The 19,914-nt window shown below is 39.5% G+C and overlaps 1 protein-coding gene across 1 annotated transcript in view; it reads right to left on the bottom strand.

The window, feature by feature from the left end:
- RC3H1 (ring finger and CCCH-type domains 1) overlaps positions 1 to 11,271 on the bottom strand; it is a 72,460-nt gene extending 61,189 nt beyond the window's left edge. The window contains exon 1 of the mRNA XM_062581984.1: positions 11,183 to 11,271. The gene's annotated coding sequence lies outside the window, so the exon portion shown is untranslated. The remainder of the gene's footprint in view (positions 1 to 11,182) is intronic.
- Between the last annotated feature and the right edge of the window lie 8,643 nt (positions 11,272 to 19,914).

Below are 19,914 nucleotides of genomic sequence, written 5' to 3'. Positions count from 1 at the left end.
TCCCGTATAAAAGAAAAACGGAAATCCAAATTCAAGCATCGCATGGATCCTCTTATCAGTAAGGGATAAGAGCTATAATTATCTTTGGCAAGAGTGTGAATTCAAATAGGAAAAAGCATCTTTCAGCCTCTTCATAGTGGTTTTGAATTATAAACCTAGTTTTAAGAGTTTAAGTTATGTAACTTGAAAATCATCCAAGCCAATGAGTAAAATATAATTCCATTAAGTTACCTATTAAAAGTGCACTGTCAGATTGATGAATTAGCTAAATCCTTTGCTACTCATACTTCAGTCTTTTAAGACCAGTTCTGTTAAAGACGTGTGATTTCGTCATTTAGTCGACAAGCTCTCATATTTATTGCTTACTCAGCATGAAACTGTTTTAAGTGGAACAGTCCATGAAGAACAATTTTCTCATTCCTAGTTCATAATAGTAAGTATTAAAAAAAATGTATTAATCTCTGAAAAACTATTACAAATATATTTTAGCAGTACCAGCTACAGGAACGGTATAAAATAAAATTAAAAAAAGAGAAAAAGAGTATTTAATCTTGCAGTGTGTGCTGAAGTTCAGCAAGTAAAACACATTTTCAAGGCACCCTGAACTAATCTATCTTTTTTAAAGTAAAAGATAAACCACTGTTACTGACCTTTATTCACAGTAGCTCAGACCTCACTTATGAGAATTATGGATGGGAAGACACTTAAAAACAGTAGTTCTGCAGTCAAACATTTTTATATTGCCCTTGGTTGTTTTAACTGCCATTAAGAATCTTTCTTGAAGTGGTCACAGCCCACCAAGAGCTCTGAAGGAGGACATCATCATAGGCTTCAAAGGGACTGCAAGCATCCGGGCCCTTCACATAACCCGACTGCAACACTACACATCTCTGCCTCGAGAATAAACCTGACAACTACTGTACAGTTACTGCACACGTGGGCTACACAGAAAGCTATTTGCCTGAGTTTATAAATTTCCTTCTTCTGTGGTCAAAACAGAACATGTGCTTAGCTGCCATTCACACTTCCATTCCTGTAGACAACAAGCCAGGATCCGTGATAGCAAGCCTGTTAGAGTCAATATTTACATGACTCCATCATTTAAATTCCCTCCGTCTTATGCAGAATAAATCCCTGATTAAATAGCAGGTATCCAAATTGACTATGGCATAAGAAGGGAAAACTAGGCATTGAAACTACCTTACCACCCACACAGTCAACACCCCTTTACACCTTCCTGTACTTAGCCACTTGCTCCTTTGACACTGAAAGCAATTAAAGGAAAGGAAAACTGAACAACAACCCGTTCAAAAGAGGAAATTTTCAAAATCTGTAAGCCAAAGCCCCCTGTAATATATCACTTCTCAAGCCTTTAGAGTTGGATTGAGAATTATTTTTGTATACAAAGCCCAACAGGAACAAAGCATTTAAATATACGTATAAGCACACTGCAGTCATTTGATTTTTCAACGGCTTACTGTCAATTTTCATTCTGTAATGAGCGCTCACATGCCAGCATGTCACCCCAACATGACCAATTTTATTCTCGCTTCCTGAAAGCTACGCCAGTTCATTAGCGTAGTTTCAGAAGGGATCAGGCGTGCTGGAAAGAAAGGATCGCTGTCACTCCTTTCCGCCTCCCCGAGACTCCCGGGCGCCGTCTCAACACCTGCACAAACCCACCGCAGGGACTGCTGAGGGGTCCTTTTTGCCCATCCTGCTGGGGCAGGGAGAACTACCATTTTTATTTAGCAGGTGAATTTACCTATTACTCACAGGAAAAAAACAGCGGAATGTTTTTTTTTTTTTTTTTTTTTCCCCTGCAGGTTTTACATAAGAGAAACTACACCGTGATCCTTTTCATGCCCAGTGAGTAATACTGACACCACACCCCGTCCTCACCGTGCAGCGCCTAACGCGACAACCGCATGGTTACCTGCTTAGGTATCACCGGCTGCTGTTTCCCTCACCGATACCACGTAGCCTGGTGGCATCTCCCCTGCCCGGTACGTGCCAAAATAATCCCCGTCGTGCCGAAGCTTCAGCGTGACAGGGATTGCATTATTCTAGCCTAAGCCAGTGCAGTGAAACTGAAAAACCCACATAAAATGGTTGCAACCATATAATTCCTCTTCAGAAACACACCCAGAGACATCTCCACCCTCTGTGCAGCTTTGTCACAAATGCTTGACTGAGAAGTTCCACAGAAAGAGGAGCAACCAGAAAAGCCAACTACAGCTCGCTGCTGGCTGGAGCTGTGTAAATCCTTAGACTCAGAAAAACAGGAGGAAAATATTTCATTGTTATGAACTACAATGCAGAAACTTTCATGCTTAATATAAAATAAGCAAACTGATTTATTCTGATACACCTGGTACAGGAAGATATGCTAAAAAAATTATTAAAAGCTGCTTGCCACATTTCTTTTTATGTAATCTGAATAGTCCTATTTTTGTTACTTCCTTTTCGCAAGTGCTACAGAAATGAGAAAGAACATCACGCATTAAGAAGAAATTAAAATTTTGGCAAGCAAGTTTGTTTTCACAGGAACTTATTCTGCAAAGAACTACAGTACTGAGTGAGAATTACCTTAACTCCGGTAATAATTAAGAAAGAGGGTTTTTTTGTTTGGTTGGTTGGTTGGGTTTTTTTGCTTTGCAGCAAGTCTTTTACCACAGTTCTCCTGTCATAATCAGCCTCTCTCTCTCCATCTTCAGTCCTCAAAACGTGAGGCCTAAATAGAACTACTACTCACAAAATCCAAAACGTAAATTAAAATATAGGTCTCCAGTGTGAAATTTCTATGTGGTACCTATGGGTTTAGACCAATTCATGTAAACAGCAATTCTGTGCAAACAGTACACCAATTGAAACCAAGCTTTTTTTTTTTTTTTTTTTTTTTTTGCATTCGGGCGCAGCGTTTATCCAGTCTTTTATAATTAAAATAATAAAAATTATCTTGCACTTCAACAGATCTTGCAAGTCCAGAGCCACTAGTAAAACGTGAAATGGCATCACTGAAGGGAGAACTGAAACGTTGCATCTTTTACTCAAAGTGCGCTGGCATGAGTCAAAACAAGGCTATTCCCAGTATCCACAGTCGCCCACCATCATTGCTAAAGAGCCATTTATACTAGGAAAAAAAGCTGAGAGATGGATGCTTTAGAGGAACTCCAAATGTACCATCAACCCTTACTTTCTGATTTAGCATGCAAAGATGGTGTTTAACGATCTACCTGCAGATCACTCACCTACCTGCGGATCCTTAATACAAATATGCCCTCACACCTGACAAATCAAATAGCAGTTTTGGAACAAGAGAATAGAGGGAAATGCTAAGCACATCTTCTAAAGTCAGGAAAAGGTCTTGTACAGAATATAACAGCACAGAAAAGGCATCATTGGGGCAATGTCTTGAAATAGCAGACACAACGTGACATATTTTAATGAAGAATGCAAATACAGGAGACTAGCAATGTGAAAAGCATTCGCATGTTCAGACGACATCCCTGATGGCTCACATCTTTTCTGCAAAATCCAACAAAACAGTCGCATTTCAAATAGTCTGCATTATTTCAAAGAACCACCGTTTAACCACCTCTTGCTTTTCTCAGTAATGCCGTCTTTCTACTCGTCATCTGCACTGAAGAAAGACATTGTGCCCAAACTTCAATCCCTACCAACCTGAGAAGTTAAGCAAGGAAGGCTAAAGTTAAAATTCTCCATTTCAAGAAGACAAATCTAACCTACAAAGTCTTAACAACACTACTAACTCCTCTTTTAATTAATTCTACAGGAGGCCTTTTCACGCAATTAAACAGGAGAGTGACTCATAAACAGGAAGGACAGCCTGAGTCGTAGCCTCTGGTTTAACTTACCAGTCCATTCCACCAAGCCAGTTTAGCCTAACTTATTTTTATCTTTCCCTCTCCAAATTGACAGCAACAGCCAAAGTAGTCACGAGGGAGCACGCCATGAACAATACTCCCCAGCTTCTCACTGCTTCCAGAGGAAGCGGTGACATTTTGATAGTCCACAGCAAAGTCCAAGAACAAAGAGTCCCACGCTCGCTCCATTATCCAAACAGCCCATCCTGAAAGTCTGAATTGTCAAAGTAACGCAATTAATAGGCAATGTGCCATCTCTGCTACCTGCATTAGCTGGCTGAGTTGTACACTGGTTCACAACAAAACGAAGTTAAAAATATATTTATCAGCTAGAAGGAAAGCACCAAATACCAGGGAGAGAAAGATCATTAGAGAGGAGAGGTAAAGACATCAACGGACCAGGAAAAAAGCACCCCACAAGGAAACACTCTTTTAGCAAGCAAACTAATAAGAACATCTGACAAGAAAGTCATACAAGTCTGGAAAGAGAAATGAATGGGTGATATTTTCTTTCTAATTGCTTTAATTATTTGTGGCATTTCTCCTTGTTCTGATTTATTTTTGAAACAACATCTGCATTCTCTTTGCAAAGAGAATAAAATGAGGAATTATGGTTCTTCTTAAGCTGAGGAATAAAAACTAGTCATTTCCTAGCTTTGAAAGAAACCTGAATGTTAAGCAGGTGACACTTGGAATATTATAATGGACAACCATTTATTAAGATTCTTTTGAATTTGATTAATTGGCTCCATTGTTTATAATAAGGTAATTTGTCAGTTTGATACATTACTTGTGAATGCCTGAGCTCCTCAGACAGCAGCTCTAAAAGCAATTATCCAAGTACCATGTAAAAAAGACATTCTAATCTAGAAAAGCTCAAGAAATACCTATCCACCAAACTCTTAAGCAAGCTAGAAAACATAGCTCAGATAGTATGAGTTTTTTTTTAATAGGTTTCCTTCTTTCTCCCCTCCCCCCCCTTTTTTTTTTTTGAGTGAAGGGGAGAGCTCTGAGACTTGCTTTACAGTATGCATACACTCCTACTCTTTCTTCTGCACCTCCTATCTAAAGCAGGATAGCATTTTGCCTTTTTAGTATCTCTTCAGAACATTTAGAATACTTGATCGGGGCACAAAACTCAGGCTTGATTTGGTAAAACGGACAGAAATAGGAATTTTAAACTGTGGAAGATGGTGAGTAGAGAAACAATACATCACTGGACTTGCGAGCAGGAATAGATTTCGCAAAATTTTGTCAGCACAATGTTCACTTGTAAAGGCAGCAGAAAAATTCCTCCCAGGCCTTCTAGAAAACAGCTTATACCAGAAACTTGAGATTTAATTATCATTAGCCTGCATAACTGCCAGCATTATTAATGGTCATAAAATAATGTTTATGCAGCATTTCACAAGTTCAGAGTGCCATGTAAGCTAATCAAATTCATCTGTTTCAAATCAAGTCACAGCATTTAGTTATGACCTTATACAGAAGTAAATTCCATACTGTCACGGTACACCATTGAGTAGCTTTTTCTACTACTTCTTCTAAGTGTACTGGCTGATAATTTCAAGGTCTCTCCTTTGGTTTTTGACTCTTGGCACAGAAGTAACCAAAAAGGAAAAAAAAAAGGAAAGAAAGAAAGAAAGAAAAGAAAACAAAAAAGGCACAGAACACTTCAGCCTCCCTTTACTGCAACTACCAGATTCAATAAACATTGGATAAGGAGGTCTTAACACTTCCATTTGTTTGTACAGTTCCTAACATCAAACAGTACCTAAAGGACTGCTGTTCCAAACTGATAACAAAAAGAAAATGAAGCAAAAAAAACCCAACAAGCTGGAAGAATGTGACTTACAAGGGAAGTAATAGTCAACAGTAAGAGTTCTATTTCACTCTCACTTTTGAAGAGAAGGTGTTTATATTACATAATCACTGCAGCAAGACATGCAAGAGTTACTGATTCATGTACAACTGCTACAAAAAAGTGAAGACAGTGAAAGAGAGTGAATGTCAGCATGAATAATATTTACTTCAGAAACAAAGCACAGGAAGTTAAGCGCTACCAAACACTCGAGTGTTCCAAATAAACTGGTTTATTAATAAGCAGGTAATTAAAACCACCCCCCTCGGCATACATTTCATTCCTTCCCTTTGTTACACCCTCCCTGAACTCTACTCCTTTAGCCTCAAAGGATAGCTCTCAACTCTGAGCTGGAGACCAACACTGCCTGACACAATTTATCAAAAATAATTAGCTTGCAGGTCCCTAAAGACCTTTGATATATAATAAAGAGATTGGTTTCCTTTCAAAAGGAAAAAGGAGGATAAAAGTTGGGGAAATTACAGACCTTCCAACGTGCTCACCTTTCACTTTAACTGAAGGCATTGCTATAAACGATTTCAAGAGGAAGTTCTGAGAAGCCCTTTAGAACCAGACCAAAAGCACTGTTGTTCCATCAGCTGATCAACCAGAAGTTTGTAACGAACAACAGATTCAAAACCAATCTTACCTCAGCCTTCAAAGCTTATCCTGACAGGGTCTGATAAACAGGAAAACACGCTGAAAAATAACAAAGTTTGGAAAGCCTAGATTTTGTAAGTTAACCTTAACATACTATTTTTAAAGAGCATTTAAAAAACATCATTTTAAAAATATCTATTAAACGGGCATAAAGGGATAAAAAGAACCAGTTTTTTGTTTACTTTTTTTTTTAAAAAAAGAAAGAAAGAAAAAGGACCATCTGCAAGACCAAAATTCTCCAACATTAGCATATATATAGGTTACTAGAGCTACAAGACTACTGAAGAAACAAAGCACAAGGAATAGCTTAAGGACAATCACATATCTTATGTTAGAATGACACTTTTGTAATATTCCCCACCACCACCACCACATAATTCCAAACATTTTTGTGATTGGGCAATAATGCTTTATGAGAAAGAGGAAAAACAAACAAACTAATTTTGCAACATTTTTTGCAGGAAATTGGTGAGGGGGAGGGGTCTACCACCAAGCAGAACACGTCACATCATAGCTGCAAAGCTGAAATGAGTAATTGTCAATGAACTCTCCAGTTTTCCAAATGCTGAATTCAAGACTTTTCAGTGCACCTTACCGCAATATGATCCATCTTTGACATGAATGCCCTTTTCTGAGCTCTGTCTCAAATTACACAGTAATCAAATTTGTGAAAAATCAAATTAAAGATTATTTCCTTTCTTCAGCTACAACTGCATTGTTTTTCAGCTTAACTGCATCTCTCTCCATTTCTTGTGCAGCAAGACACAAAAAATTGAATTCTTCCATCTACCAGAAGAATTCTCTGTTTTCCTGCCTCTTCTCTTCTCCTCCATCTCCCATGTGAAGATTTTTCTCTGCAATACTAGTAAGCCCCGTTTTTTAACTAGTGAAGCTAACATTGCATAAAACACTGTATCAATTGACTGTGTGCCTTCACCTATAAAGACATTTTCTGTCTCATTCTACATGTGACCCTTATGCTTCCTGAGATTCTGTTTTCTTTTTGAAAAATAATATGCTGAGCAGAATGTTGCAGATAAGAAATCTGTAGAGGATGTGCAGGTCCTTCTTCCACATGAATTCATGTTAAAGTCCTCAGATTTTTCAACTATTAATAGCCAGTGCTCAGGAGATGCTGCTTATCAGATGATGGGCCCTATCTTTCATCTGCAGAAGGCAACAGTTGCTTGCTCACACCAAGTTCCAGGTTGAGCCAGAGCCAAGAGCTGCTTTCTCAAAGGTAATAGAAATCCCAGCTCTTGGTATTCTGCCAGCCTTACCACAAACTATTGAAAGTCCGCCACATAACATTTCTGCAAGATGTTGCAGATGTGTATAATAAGCCACCTCTGCCTGCCAGAAGTTGCCCTAAACCTCATGTCCTCACTTTCTTTCTCACTGTATGGGAAAGGAGTCTCCAGACAAATACTTGTATGAAACATACCTCTCTACAATTTCCAACATCCAGAGCTGTGCGACCAGTACTGTTTCTGATAACATCACTCTGCAACAAGTTATCTACAAATCTTGATATACGAAGCACAAAAAAAAGAGTTCCCGCATTAGCTAGTACCAGACGAGTTACTGCGGTGCTGTAGCAAGAAACCTATTCCCTCAAGCACTCTAACCAGACGATCTTTTTATGTCAGAAAAGAAAGACATAAAACAACAACAATCTGGTAGAGCTAGTATCACTGCATCTTGCCCTCAATTATGCATTTCCACAAATTAAAAAAAAAATCATTAGAAATCTGTTACCCCTTTGAAAATTAAAGCCATTTCAACTGTTGGTACACTAGTAATCAAGAAAATGAAACCGATGCAAAAGATAGCATCGTCATAAGCACTTCTTGAGAAAAGCAAGTGGCCAAACTAACAACTACAGAAACTGCCCCAGTTCAGCATGCACTGTGGAATATTTATACACAGAAAGGAAAGTAACGTAACACGAGTAAATAGTTGTGGTTTTCTTTCCCAGATATCACAACTATATAGACTTCAGACTGTATTACTGTAATATAGCCCACAGCGAACTAACCTTGAAGGTGACAATGAAGTTTCAACTGGCACAAAACATTTATATATTGACCTTTCATAATAAAATCACGTTATACCTTTGCTCCTATATGGTAACGGCTTCATATTCATTACAGAATACAATGCAAGATATTAACTTCAAACTACAGTTTCCCCTATGGCTTATCTCTCAGGTACCTTGAGTTAAATTTTTTATTTTTGCCTAAGAGCCAATATTATTTGGGATGCTCCAGCAAACCGCCATCTGATTTAGTGAGGAAAGAAAAACCACAAAAATCACACTCAGTTTCATCTGCAAAATGATTTAGTGAATCCCATGGGGAAAATTAAACAGTGAACAGGCCTTGCAAAAAAATTAACACAAGTTCTCATGAAGGATTGTCTGCTTGAAAGGTATCTTAGAGTAGCTTCTGCATGGCTATTTGAAAAGCTGGACACATTTATTTGGAAGACTAAGCACAAGTGCATTCTTTCAATTCAGTTTTATGTTTCATACTATTTGAAAGCTGCAGTTCTACTAGTGCTTTCAGAGGGATGAAATATTTGTTCCGGATATCCCACATGCAAGCTATACAATTCTCAGGTAAAGAACAAAAAAGCAACCAAACAAAAAAGGTAATTGCATTTCATATTATTTCACATTATAGAATAGGAAGAGTTAACTCCTTAAGTTTCATAAAGCACCCCTTTAAAGCACTGATTAGTTAGGAGATAGAGATCCTAAAAGAAAGCAGTCCATCAGGCTCTGCCAGCATCAGATTCTACCCAAGATCTCCAAACCGCATAACGTATTGAATTACTTTCTTTCAAATATACGTTTGTTAAATTTAGCATTCAGAAGCTGAGATTCATTGAGATTGACAGCAATCTGGATGGAAACCGGCATCAATCACTGGCAACGTGGCAGAGGTTCCTGAAAGCCAATCTGCTAATTTCTGTTCAAGTCTGCTTGAGCATGACCACTTGTAATAACATACACGTCTTAAGATACTCTTAATTTAAATTCAGCTGGGACATATTAACAAAATAGTTGCTGAGTTCATGTATTCACATGTTCATTGGAACACAAACTCAACTTATCAATTCATTTTGAAAGATTTATATGGATATCAGATTTGAAAAAAATCACTATCAGCCTACAACAGTCTCACTGTAACTTCGTAACATATTTTGCTTTAAATTAAGCTAGTTTGGATACAAAATTGACAAAAAAAATCCAAAATGCAAATAGCTTCCCACTCCTCTCCATTAATGTTAATCCTGCTCGAAAGTGATTGACAAGCACACCACTCAAATCTCTGGTTGTCAAAATAGACAGTACTTGTGTTTCTGAATTCCCCCAAACCAACCTGTCAGGTTGTCTGCTCTGACAGAGCCTTTCCTAGGACAGGCAAGCAGAGCTGTAGCGATTGCAGGGAAAAGAAAGAGCGCCTAGCTGATAAAGCCTGTTTCTATTTATGTTAGCGGAAACCATAATTTCACATCAACACCACACATTAATGGGCTAAAGAAAGACGTGGTTTATGGCTCTATTGGTGGAGTTAGCTTAGCAGCCGTCAATAAAGCATGCACTCCTCCTATGAGCACTTCGTTATTTATGTAACTATGAAACACAGAAATTTATGGTTGGCAGACTACAAAGTAGACTTTCCCCAAAACCCTGCATGCCGGGGGGGAGGGGAGGAAATTAAAAAAAAAAAAAAAAAAAAAAAAGAAGAAGAAGTAAATATAGGAAGAGACTAATTTCCCTGTTTCATAGCATTGCTGCACTAGGTAATAAGTCTCTAGGGCTACAGCATAAACACAGAAGTTAACAACTGCATTTCTATTCTAAGGAGAGTCACTAGAAGATAAAAACAGTCACAGCGATTAAAGCAGCATCATTACTGTCCAGGTTACCTTGGCCCTTCTAATCTTCTTTTTTTTTTTTTTTTTTTTGATCTTTTTTCTTCTGTTTATTTATTTATTTTTTATTTTTTGGGGGTAGCCATTTGCAATCTAAGAAAAACGCCCTAAAACGCCCTAAAACCAGTAACCACTACCTGAGAGGGGAGACAAGATTTTTCATTGATACTTGACTGAAATTGTTAAGGAAAAAAAAAGAGAGAGAGAAACAAAAGAAAGAAAAGAAAGAAAAAGAAAAAGAAAGCTACTATTGGAGACATACATATGCATGTGGAGAAAATTATATGTTTCGAGTTCCCAGAAAAAAGATAATTAAAAAATAGCTACTTTTTTCTTTCTTTCCCCCCCCCCCCCTCTTTTCTTTTAATAGCACTTTGGGCTTTTGGGGGCAAACCCCGGCTGAGCCCCGGCAACAGCGCACCCTGCACCTGGAGCAGCCCGGGCCGGCGGCACGGCCGGACAAAGGGCGCCCAAGGCCGCCCCACCGCCCTCGCCTTTGTTTTATTTTTAATTATTATGATTATTGTTATTATTCCCCCCTCCTTCCGCGCTCGACCCCGCCAGGTTTGACCCCCGTCTCGCCAGCACGCAGGGCCCGCTGGAAGCACAGCAGGCCGCAGCGCAGCAACCGCCTGCCCCCTCCCCGCCGCCGCCGCCTCGCCGGCCGCTCCCGCCCGGCGCGCTCGGAAATCGAGGCCGGCAGAAGCCTGCGGCCTAGCGCGGCCCGCGGCGCCCCGCCCGCGGGGGGGGGGGGGGGGGGGGGGGGCGGCCATTGTTCCCCGCGCTCCGGGCCCCGCTCCCCGCGCCCCGGCGGCGGCGGCAGCGCACTCACCACACGGGCCGGGCTCCCCGCAGCGGCCTGGCGCCCCCTCAGCTGCGGTGCACGGGGGCGGCGGCGGCCGCCGCGCCCTGCGCCTCCCGCTCGCGCCGGCCCCGGCGCCCGCCGGCCGCCCGCCGCCCCGCCGCCGCCGCCGCTGCTGCCGCCGCAGCAGGGGCCATCTTGTGCGTCGGCTGCCTCCCCCCGCTGCGCCGCGCCGCGCCGCCGCCGCCTCCTCTCCCTGCCTGCCGGCGCCGCCTCGCCGCTCCCGCCCGCCCCTTCCTGCCCCCGCCCCGCTCCGCCTCGCGCGCGGCGGGCGGCGAGAAACGGCCGAGTCACGGTCCTCCTCCCCCCCGCCTCAGCCGCCGCCGCCGCGAGGTGACGCGGCGCGCGCGAAATGTCGCCGCGGCGGCTGGCGGCCGCCATGTTCCGCGGCGGCGGGACGCGGCCCCCCGGCGCTCCCTTCGCCTGGAGCTCCCGCCGCCATCTCGGGCACGGGGGCGGCGCCGCGGGGGCCCCAGCCGGAGCCGGTTTTCCTTTTCCAAGTGAAGTTTTAAAACGTTAACGACCTGGCTGGCTGCTGCGGGCCTTCGAGGGGCTGCAGGAGCGAGTGTTGAACGGCCGGGAGCCTCGGGGTGACATCAGTTCGAGGCGCGTTTCATGAAAACGGCAGCCGAGGTGCCAGATCTTAAGCCGTTTGCGCAAAGTTATTTACAAATTTGACAAGCAAAAGAGCGGGTTCGGCGGTCCCGTGCTACCCCGCAGTTAGTTGATCGTTCATACGCGCAGCTAGAGGCGTCAGTACCTGCGGCCAGGCGAGGACGCCTCGGACTCGGCAGGACTCAAAGCCCAGCGCGTGGTCTGCTTTGCACGGCTTCTTTACGCCTTGGTGCTTCGGCGAGATCGGTGTTTTTAAAGGCACTCATAGCACTTTTTTTATGTTTTTCTCCCTGTGAAGTGTTACAGAATCATATGCTAATTTCTTTTTTTCTTGTTATTCCCCAGTGTGAGAGGCTTAGAAGTATTAAACCCTTCCAGCGGAGGCCTGTGCAGGATGCTGGATGTGGAATCACTGCATTTCTAAACACTTCATGTACGGTACTGTAACAAACATGCACTGTGTTAATCAGTTCAACACCCAAACAGCAGAGGACTATGTGACCTTGATATACCATTGAAACAGCGCAGTGCAAGGTCAGAAATAACCAGGTCCAGAGCCAGCAGCTTGAGACAGCAACCTGCAAAAGGAAGCTGGGTCATGACATGCAGACAGAAACCCGGAGATGAAAACCAGAGCTAAACTCCTAAGCAAAAGGGAAAGTTTACATAGGGGAAGTTTGATCTTCAGCTGTTACTTCTGACTCATGTATTGGTTGCAGGTTGTTTTGATTTTCATGTTAACTTGTTTACAAGCAATGGAGCCCGAGTAGGTAAACTTTTTATTTCTATCAATTCTGCTAAAGAAATGTGTCTACTATTAAGGCTGCTCCACCACAACAACACAGCTTAGTGCTTGACAAGAATCAGTGCTTCGATAAAACAGTATTAAGAAAAGCTATTAAGTTAAATTCTGACACCAGGGTTTTCTTACCATATTTGCAGACAGCTGGGATCTTACCAACACCCCAGACTTCAAACAGGATATGTACAAAAGCCACCTTTAACCTTGGGAGGCTCATTTCTAAATGAAATTGCCACCTAGGGCCTAAGTTCGGTGCTCTAAATTACCCATTAGCTGTCTCTTTGTCTCTCCTTCTCTGTTGACTAGAGAGTGGAGGGAGACAAACCTTTGTGAATAGCTCCTATCTTCCAGCATTAACAACTCATACTGTGAATTACAAAAGAAGTGCAAATGAGGAAGTTTAACATGGCAGTGTGAATCTTAAGCATTATGGCTGTTTTATTGTTATTTTAAAGACATTAACATACAAGATTTAAAAGTCTGCTTTACACAGAACAGAAATCTAACACAATCCATGTTTGTAAGCATCTGAAGCCTCAGAACCATCATTATGCAATTAAATACTATATCTGAAGGAATGATTTAATCAGAAATAACAAACTTAGCCTGATTCAGTAGTCAGGGACAATCACATTTTAGTACTTTTTTTAAATCATTACATTGTCATCTTACTACTTCCTAAAATGCCCCAATTAAACATTAAGACCACTAGTTCTTAAAGACTCTAAAAATATGTATGATTCTTTGTCCTGAAACATAATCTTTCATATAACCAATCAGCAAGTTGCAGCATAGTTTATAAAAAAAAAAAAAAAAAATGAATCCCCATACTCCTATTTAATTAGCCCTTCTTCCTGGAAGTAAATACTAAGCAGTATCTCCTCACAACACAATATCCTAGATCAGTTGAAATATGAACCTCATTCTATTACTTTAATTTAAAACTGTACATATCCCAGAAAATCTTCTGTTGACATTTGCCATCTTTTGAAGGTTCCTCTTCTGAATGTTATTCTGGGAATGTGAACCTTATTGAAGTTACTAGTCCTTTCCAGTGTAGAAGCTTGGAGTTTGGAGTGCTTGGAGCGAAAATGTTAAAAGTCACAGGAACTAGAAACGGCCAAGGTTGAGGACATCTGATTACTTCCTAGTCTGTCAGATGATTGTACAAAGTACCTCATTCTGGAGTTCTATTCAGTCTGTTTTTAAATATTCCAGCCTGGAGACTTCAACCACTTCCTATTCCTATTGAAAAGTTTTCAGTTTCAGGTAGCGTATGCTTTCCCTCGGCATTTAGCATTTAATTCTATTACCATCTCCAGTATCCTATTACCATAATCAGTCAATCTCCAGTATTTATTTCTTAACACAACTTTTTAGTATTACAACAGAATTTACCACAGTACTACATTGTTCAGAGAAGTGGGATCTGGAATGAGCTATGCTTTTCATTAAGTAACGTGGCTGGGATGGATACTCTAAATCTCAAAACTCATTTTAGACCTCCATCAGAGTTACACTTTCCAAGTCATTATTCTTTATTCTGGTTTTTGAATGTTCAGAAGATGAGCCTGTTCCCTCTTTTCTCAAGAACTGATCCCACTGGACTCCTAGATTATTTTTAATGTCTATTTTCTCCAGTCATCCAACACAGAAAGGTATTGGAAATGCCTAAAATTTAAAGAGGAAACAGCCATTTCTTTCCTGCATGATAGACTGCTTTGTCATATGAAGCACAAAAAGCTTTTGCTGTTTGCAGTTTGGGGCTGCTATTTTCCTATCTCATTTCAGCTTATTATTAAATCTGCTCATATTATCTCCAACTATTTGCATGGCTCTTTCCTGTATGTCCTTAAAGCCTGTAATAATTAGTTTTGATTCTACAACATGATGTCCCAGTCTCCATTCCTTTCTTTCTTTTTCCCTTCCGAAAGGGACTAATGTAGGACAGTTCATATCAGTGGCCAACCTACTGATGTTCTTCAAATTATACATTAGAAATGAATCTCTATATTAGCCTGTATGACTGAGAGAATTAGGTAAAGTATTAGTGTAATTGTAAAATTGTATCATTTGATGATGCAATTTTTATATTACTTTTTGCCAGCTAAATGTTAGTTTGGTAACAAAATAGCCTTCTTCAGAAAGATTTTTAATGCATTGGCAACCTTTCAGTTTACTGTTTCAGTATCTTCATGAGCTGTAAGGCTGATGATAATGGAAAACTTTTCATTTTGAAACCTGTTAATATCAGAATGAAAGGCAAGAATTAAATATTTTTCCAACTGGCTGCATGCATTTTATAAAATGCCCTCATTATTTCACACAGCCAAGATTCTTGCATGTATCGTATGAAATAAAGGATAGCAAAAAAGAAAAGCAGGACCCTGTCTTCTTCACACTTTTTCATGCTTTTCCATACACATCAGCAAGACCTAAAGTTCCTGCACTTTTTATAAATTTCAACAGACAAAAGATTGAAGCATATCCACCCAACATAATCATTACAAAAGAAACCAATATTCATTAAAGAGTATGCTGAATATCATCAAAGCCCATTTAATTCAGATGCAACTTTTAGAGCTAGTTATATGATTATTCTGAAATAATAAGAGGATGATAGCAGTAAAGCTGTTCAAAATACCGACCTAGGTTTCATTTAAACAAGAGAAGCCTGAATGACATGAAGGAATGTGAAGGGCAAAATCGTAAATTAATATTACTCCAGGAATGTTTCTCTCTAACATTCAGTTTACACAAGCTAGATAATACTATATAACTCATGAAATCCTATCAATTTGTTCAAAATTTTGTAAAAACTTTTGCAATTCTCTGATGCTATTTGTAACAGATGTGCAGAGTATCACTAGTTATTAACGTTTGTGTTTTCAGGCTACTAGGAATTAAAATCTATATAAACATGCCCTGTTGCTTCCATTGCTGTAAAAAATGAAGGAAGGGCAGGAAAGAAAAGAAACCTCCTTCCAATAATTCCTCATTAGAAGTGTCACTCAGCTGTCCCATCTTTTTATCCTCCTTGTCCCACTGACTGATGTCTTCTAGAGATGCTATATCCTGATACAGTAGTATGCATCATGGATTCTCATAGTAATCCTTATTGCATTCTGCTTATACAGCAGTTGCTTAGTTTGTTTTAATCCTAGAGCTTCCAGTGTCATTCAGCAACATCTTCATTCTAAACATGACAAAAAACTTAAAAGTATTATAAAATACGAGAAATTACTGCATTACAAGAATGCAGACTCACTTCTAGGCTATAGGGATATCAAGAGTTTTAATATTTCCTGAGTAGAGCAAGTCAAAGTCACTACAACATACTTCTGTTGTTCTGGTGCCCTCTGCTGAAATAACCATCCATTCAGCTCCTGAACCCCTGGAGAGGGACCACACTCTATGCCAACTGCCAGATGCTACCACCTATTTATCTTGCAGTTTAGTTCTTTGATTTTTTTTTTTAATTCTATCTCAGTAGAAAGCAGAAGCACAAGCCTTTATTTCTTTTCCCTTCCTCCAGTGGCTTTACGTCGAAATTTGTTCTCTTGTCTTTCTCTATAAAATTGTTGCATCACATTTTATAACAGCTTTTTATTTAGCCTAGGAAAAGAATATGAGTTGTGATGATAAAGGAAGATTAGAAAAATTACATTTTACAAGGGTTTCTAGGAATCCAGTTCCTGTATGGGTACAACACCAAGAACCAACTTAAGAACCAACTTAGCAACATAATTCCTTTTCTTTCCTGGCAGATTCCTCATGCTCTGAAAAACTGGGGGGAGAAGAGGGGCGGAAGGAGTGATGGGCGGGACAGTACGGTCAACGCAGATGGGTTTTCTACTTCTGGTAACAGCAAGTCAGTACATCTGTTTTAGCTGCATGTAAAACCACAGCCTTATTCTCTCTTTGCAGATAGGGAAGCTAAAGCATAGTGGTTAATCTGTGCAATGACAAGATGAGGAATGAAACCCAGCTCAAGACCAGCAAGACTTGGTCTCTTTTTCCAACCACTAGACAACACGGCATTCTCCACATTTGTGTAAGTTACAGCAACTACAGTATGACTAAACTGCTATCTGAGTAATTTTTCCAATCAAATTTCCAACTTACTTCTAGTAAAATTAAAAAATCTCTATTGACACAACACATTTTTACAGTAAAAGAAGACATGCTGACTATTTCCAGGAGTTTTCCTTGCTTTATATCACTAATAAAGACTCACGTTTTGTACTGGTTTTGTTTGAGAACATCTGATACAAGACTTCCCAAATGCATCTTCCAGCAAACATGCCTGTCAGTCTCTCATGAAAATAAAATAAAGGACCAAGTAAGCCTGAGCTAATCCCAAAGCAAGAATGATTGCATAAAGCAATTTTTTATATTAGCATGGATATCTAATATCTGTAATAGCTTCTTATTCAGATCTCAATTCTAGCAATTTTTGAAGTATATTGTTTAAGTAATTGCAGAGCCATTTTTTGAAATTTCACCTCTTGATGGTTTTTGAGAAGAGACCTATAAATTAAAATACATTTAATAACATATAGCTGTAGTACATGCTTGATTTACACTTTACAAAAAGATTATTTGCATGGTCAACACGTCAAATTTGTTTAGGTAGTCTGAGAGGATTTTTCTCAGGTCACAACCATATGGTAACTTCCTTAAATTTTTTATCAGATTCTACATACTATGTCCACTTTCATAGACAAATTCTATCAGACACTGATCTGTTTGCTAAGCATTACCTCTCTCAGTTTAAAATTTCTTTTCAACACAGTATTATCCTCAGTTTCCTATCTCACATTAGTTAGTGTACTGGTAAAAAGCAGTCACACAGTATGCCAGCATTTAAATTTCAGCAGGAAACAGAAATTTCTGAAATGCAAATGTACAGCATAGTTTGTTCCTATTATATACATTAATCTATTTTTGGTAAGCTGTCATTTTTAGGTATTTTACCACTACAGGGTTTGGTTATTTGTTATTGAAAATTACATCATTTCACATCAAGAGGCTACTCCTAACGGTGAAGATTTTTTTTAACTTAGCTGACTGTTAGTGTAGTAAACTATTGAATTTATTTTTAACTAGGAATCAGGAAGTTCAATGAAAAACAATAAATAAATAGTGGAATTAGCTCTCATCACCAGACAGGAAAAAACACTATTTGTGGTTTGGCTAGTTTGCTTTAGGTGCTATTTTTCCACATAGGTTACTGCTGTAATTGCTAAAGAAACGACTATCAAAGGATAAGAAAATGCTCTGCAGCATTGCAAATGTGAGTACAGATGCAGCCTACATTTTGAATACAGTTTTAAGACATTCAGATCACTTAATTCAATTGAGAAACACCAGCTTCGTAGATTTATCATATACTCATTGAGACAGAGGGGAGATACAGGATGGGCAAAACTTTTGGCCTGTTAACAAAGCCAAAATATGTTGAGAAGCAATGTAAACAATGGCATACCTCCTAAAGTCAAACGTCAGAAATCATATGCAACCGTATTATTTTCCTATTCACCTTAATTCTGCCAAGGTGCACCAAGGAGAAATTTAACCACTATTACTGTATTTTATACTGGATTATGCACACCCTTTCCAATACTGGTGGAGAAATTTCTCATACATAAGGCCGCAGCATCTCCAATCTATTTGTCTCCAGTACTTGATGCCTCTGATAGGCAGACACATACTACCTGTGTGTGAAAGTAACAGAAGTCAGAAAGGAGAGTTATTCATCCTTCACTGCTGTCCCAGCTCTTTTCAACTTGACCACAGTTTAATTTCAGTTCAGAAGTGTGATACTGGAAAGTTGTTTATGTTGTAGTTTATCACTGTCTCTCCCAAGCAGCAGCTTTTCTTATCAATATTTCGATTAGCGCATAGCGCTCTGGGGAAAAAAAAAAAAAAAAAAAAAAAAGTGTCCTCTATTTTCGTACACAAAAGACCCCCTTCTCCTTAGGTTGCCTTCCATATGAAGCACACATGCATAAATTCAGTTACCTGCATATTAAATAGACAAGATAAAACTGTCTTTACTCCGCCTAAGTGAGACAAATACTGAAAAAAACAGTTGGGAGCAGACATATTCATTCATTAATTTTTCAGATGGTACAGCTACAACTCCCAAGTGTCAGGAAGAAAAGATTGAAAGACACTGGCTTTGCCCCACATTTCTCTAGCTCACAAATCCAAAGGAGAATCCTAGGACTTAAATATAAAAATTCTAAAAAGCTAACCTTTCAATATTCAATGATACAAACTATATGAATACTAAATATGGAGCTGCAGCACAGCATAGTAAATTATTCCTTCATGAATTTTTGAAAATTTTCTGACACAGGTATCTGTTACTTCATCGGAGTGGAACAGCTGGGCTGGTCTTCATTTTTCAGCTTTTCTCTGAAGCTTGAAGGAGTTTAGCATTCTGCTAACCTTGAGTTCCACAGCCCTGTCTGCTCAGCTTTCTGTTTAGATATCAGAATCTTATCAACAGCCGATTGATGGCTGCTTTCCTCAGAAAACCCCAATATTCTTAAGAACTCTTCATTCCAGATGAAGGGGTTGCTTTGAAGGTCAGGGATTCTCATAATAACAGGTGCAGCTACTTTTGCGTAGAGCCATGCTGACAATATGGAAGACTTTTTTTCCCCCTTTTTTTTCCCAGTGCATTTTGCACCATATAAAGGCAGACTTCCTTTCTCAGCCCTTATACCTTTGTAGGGTTTCCCTAGTACAGCCTAACAATTGCATTAAAAAAAAAAGACTTTAAATTATATAAGCTGTGCTAATGCTAAGACTAAGAAGCACTGGTTTAAGGTAACTTTTAGGCATGTCTTGCGTTTTCTAAGGAGGGCAACACATTTGGATATATGGAAATAAATCACTTGATTTTTAAAACCAAAAGAATATACATGTAGCAACAGAACAGTTCTAGATATTTAGGTCAGAGAATAATGACTTTGCAATACACGTAGCGTGTATGTAGGTATAGGTGCGTGTTTATATATGAAAAAATCTATATACACAAACACTTGGTGTATGTATATAAACACCAAGACACTTGGTGAGGTAATGGTAGCATGTTTCTGTTGCACATCTTTGTGCTTACCTAATTTTGTTTCTTATCTTTAAAACCTGATAAGGATTTTACAACTCAGCAGCATGAAATGTAACTATTTGAATTATGTAAGCACTATGAAAAATATACTGTTGATTCTGTAAAAGATTTCACTTTTCTTTTCATACAGAGCTATACTCACCT

This window comes from Rhea pennata, chromosome 8 (assembly GCF_028389875.1).
Source record: "Rhea pennata isolate bPtePen1 chromosome 8, bPtePen1.pri, whole genome shotgun sequence".
Taxonomy (NCBI): domain Eukaryota; kingdom Metazoa; phylum Chordata; class Aves; order Rheiformes; family Rheidae; genus Rhea; species Rhea pennata.
The sequence above is the reverse complement of the archived record's forward strand: the minus strand, read 5'-3'. Positions and strand labels throughout refer to the sequence as shown.